Genomic DNA, 3,795 nt, shown 5'->3' with positions numbered 1-3,795 from the left:
CAAAACCTACGTACGTCTACGTATGGGTTGTTTAAGTTGCATCTCATTATATTCCTCGTGTGACTTTATCAAATCTCTAGTAAATGATTATTCACACATACACACATAGAATTAATCACATTTTCATATCTTCACAGAATCCATATAAAATATAGGAAATTCTTAGGTACTCACATCAACCATTCCATTTGCGTTTTCAAGGACTCTCCACTCCAAACATACTCCCAGTGTAACCAAAAAATGTACTTTTGTCTCCCGGACAATGACCAGCCCGTCATGGGATCCTCAACGGTTCTCTAACCTCCCAGAAACCACGGCAAAATCAAGCCTCTCAGGAACTATAGACTATAGACCTATAGACGCTGCTTTCTAAAATATCATCCCGCTCTCAATATCACCCTGTGATATTCAATGATGGGCAGTGAAGGAACGGAACCCCAAGATAACATTATATCAATGCTTATTATCCAAATTTCAATCATCTGATTAAGACTAATTTCCACATTCACACAACTCTCATATCACAGTCACACAATAATATTCCCAAACATACCTCATAAATTAATTGTTTTTCGACCTGCAGGAATATTTTCTATTTTCTAATGGTTAGTTCCTAGGATAATACAACTCATACATTTACATCTTTCAATATTTCTGAAATGGGGTACAGGTTTAAAACAATTACAAATGCATCTTACTATCTTATACTATGTCATAAATGGCCTTAACTAGTTCACACAGATTCTAGTTTTCATTTGGTTCACACAGAATCTAGATGTTTAACCCTAAATGACCAAACCCAGGGCATACATGGCTAGCACATTTAAAATAATAAAAACTTCAATTTGCTTGTTTCGCTCACCTCTTTCTTTTTTAAAACTAAGTTCGGGATGTGGTATCCACTTGGCTCTCTGCCTCTCAGATCAAAGGTGGGTCCATCTGCTCCATTCCCGAAGTGTGGTCTCCCTGAGATCCCAAGTTTGAGGGATCCAACGTGCACGATTTACCCATGTCGTCAGGAGCGGTCACCAAGTGAAGATTCACATCCCATCCTCATCGCCAAATGTGGTGGGTAATTTCTTTACTATCAAATGAGGACTTATCACACAATTCTGAGGTATTCTTAACCTAAATCTTTATTCACAAATTAATAAGGGAGCAGATCAATACAACACACACATTTAAAGTGAATCAATTGAGTGCTCTACGCTAATGATAGCTGGTCGACGAATCACCCTCAGATGATTTGTTGAGAGCCTCGAGACAAAAGTACAAAGGTCTTTTATAGCCAAGATACACCCCCTTCAGGCTACATGACAAACAACATATGTATGGAATGGGTCACAAGGTTAAGACTAGTATGAAAGATACTTATAATTCACAGCAGACAGTATCTGCTGTAAAAACAGTTCTCTTTTTGTATCAGTGGCTAACTGTAAGCATTGCAAAGCAATCATTAGCCTGCTATTCAGTGGAATAGCTGTGTGGGCCCAAGTCTAAGATTAAGGGTCTATTTTCCTAGTTTAAAATGATAAACATTCAACATTGGCAGTATCTGCTGTAAAAACAGTTCTCTTTGTGTAGAGACCAAGGTCTGGCCCTGGGGTCATCTCTTTCTGGTCCCTTATAGAGCAGAAACATTAACTCATGCTCTGGAATGCGGTATCGCCCAAAGACATCGTAAATCTTCCAGAGGTCCATCCTCAGTAGAACAAACACAGATGAACGTTCTAACAACCCTTATTCTGTTGCATAAAACAACCATTTGATGCAATATCAGCATTATTATATAATCTTGTAATTTATGTTCTGACACTATGTAAACCAAATCAAATCAAATCAAATGTATTTATATAGCCCTTCGTACATCAGCTGATATCTCAAAGTGCTGTACAGAAACCCAGCCTAAAACCCCAAACGGCAAGCAATGCAGGTGTAGAAGCACGTTTGCACATAGGCTCAGGATAATTCCTCCTGATAAAGTTGGGTAACTGATTTTCAGAGCATAAATTGATTAGTCACAGGAATCAGGAGTAATAAAGCCAGTGCATCATGTCTTTAAGACATGAAGGTCAGTCAGTACAGAACATTTGCAGTCGCAAAAACCATCAAGCTCTATGATGAAACTGGCTCTCATGAGGACCGCCACGGGAATGGAAGACCGAGAGTTACCTCGGCTGCAGAGGATACACAGCTGTACATTTGAATGAAACATGGTGAAGCCCCAAAATTGCCCTTGCCAGAAGCCTGTGTTTCAGACATAAGGAAGTGGATGGCTGCAAACGTCCTACTTTTAAACTCCGACAAAACAGAGATGCACGTTCTAGGTCCCAAGAAACAAAGAGATCTTCTGTTGAATCTGACAATTAATCTTGATGGTTGTACCGTCGTCTCAAATAAAACTGTGAACGACCTCGGCATTACTCTGGACCCTGATCTCTCTTTTGCTGAACATATCAAGACTGTTTCTAGGACAGCTTTTTTCTGTCAACGTAACATTGCAAAAATCAGAAACTTTATGGCCAAAAATTATGCAGAAAAATTAATCCATGCTTTTGTTATTTCTAGGTTAGACTACTGCAATGCTCTACTTTCCGGCTACCCGGATAATGCACTAAATAAACTTCAGTTAGTGCTAAATATGGCTGCTAGAATCCTGACTAGAACCAAAAAAATTGATCATATTACTCCAGTGCTAGCCTCCATACACTGGCTTCCTGTTAAGGCAAGGGCTGATTTCAAGGTTTTACTGCTAACCTACAAAGCATTGCATGGGCTTGCTCCTACCTATCTTTCCAATTTGGTCCTGCTGTACATACCTACACGTACGCTATGGTCACAAGACGCAGGCCTCCTAATTGTCCCTAGAATTTATAGAGATGGGATGAGTCAGACCGCAGAGTGAAGGAAAAGTAGCCAACAAGTGCTCAGCATATGTGAGAACTCCTTCAAGACTGTTGGAAAAGTGTTCCATGTGAAGCTGGAGGAGAGAATGCCAAGGGTGTGCAAAACTGTCATCAAGGCAAAGGGTGGCTATTTCTAGAATCTCAAATATAAAATATTTTTTTATTTGTTTAACACATTTTTGATTACTACATGATTACTACATGATGTGTTATTTCATAGTTTTGATGTCTTCACTATTATTCTACAATGTAGAATTTTATAAAAATAAAGAAAAACCCTTGAATGTGTAGGTGTTCTAAAACTTTTGACCGGTAGTGTAGATTCGTGATTCCTAAAATAAAATTTTAGGCAACACTGTAGACCAGGGATGGGCCTCTCCAGTTCTCTGGGGCCTGGATGGTGTAACACTTTTACCCCAGTCCCAGCTAACACATGTGACTCCAATAATCAACTAATCATAATCTTCAGTTTAGAATTAGCTTAATTAATTCATTGTGTTGACTTGGGATGGGAGAAAAGTGTGACACTTTTCAGGACCTATGGACTGGAGTTGCCCACCCCTGCTTTAGGCGATAACTCTGGCCTTGACTTCCACGTCCATGGACGTTGGTTTTTGGTCCAGTCCGGTCCAAATCTGAACCAATCATAGATGTCTATGTTTTGTTCAGATGTTGTCCGGTCTGGACCAGCCTTCATTTGGCCCAAACATAGATGTCTATAAATTACGTATTTCCAACTCTCATTCAGAACTGAAAATGAACCTGATTTCAAAGTCTGGAAAATGCGTATTTTCACCTTTCATTCAGAACCTAAATTGAAACTAACTTCAACGTCTGGATAAAATCCGTATTTTAGATGTCTTTTAAACGCCAATTTGCCTACTGTGAC

This window comes from Oncorhynchus tshawytscha, linkage group LG07 (genome assembly GCF_018296145.1).
Source record: "Oncorhynchus tshawytscha isolate Ot180627B linkage group LG07, Otsh_v2.0, whole genome shotgun sequence".
NCBI lineage: Eukaryota > Metazoa > Chordata > Actinopteri > Salmoniformes > Salmonidae > Oncorhynchus > Oncorhynchus tshawytscha.
This window is presented reverse-complemented; position numbering follows the sequence as displayed.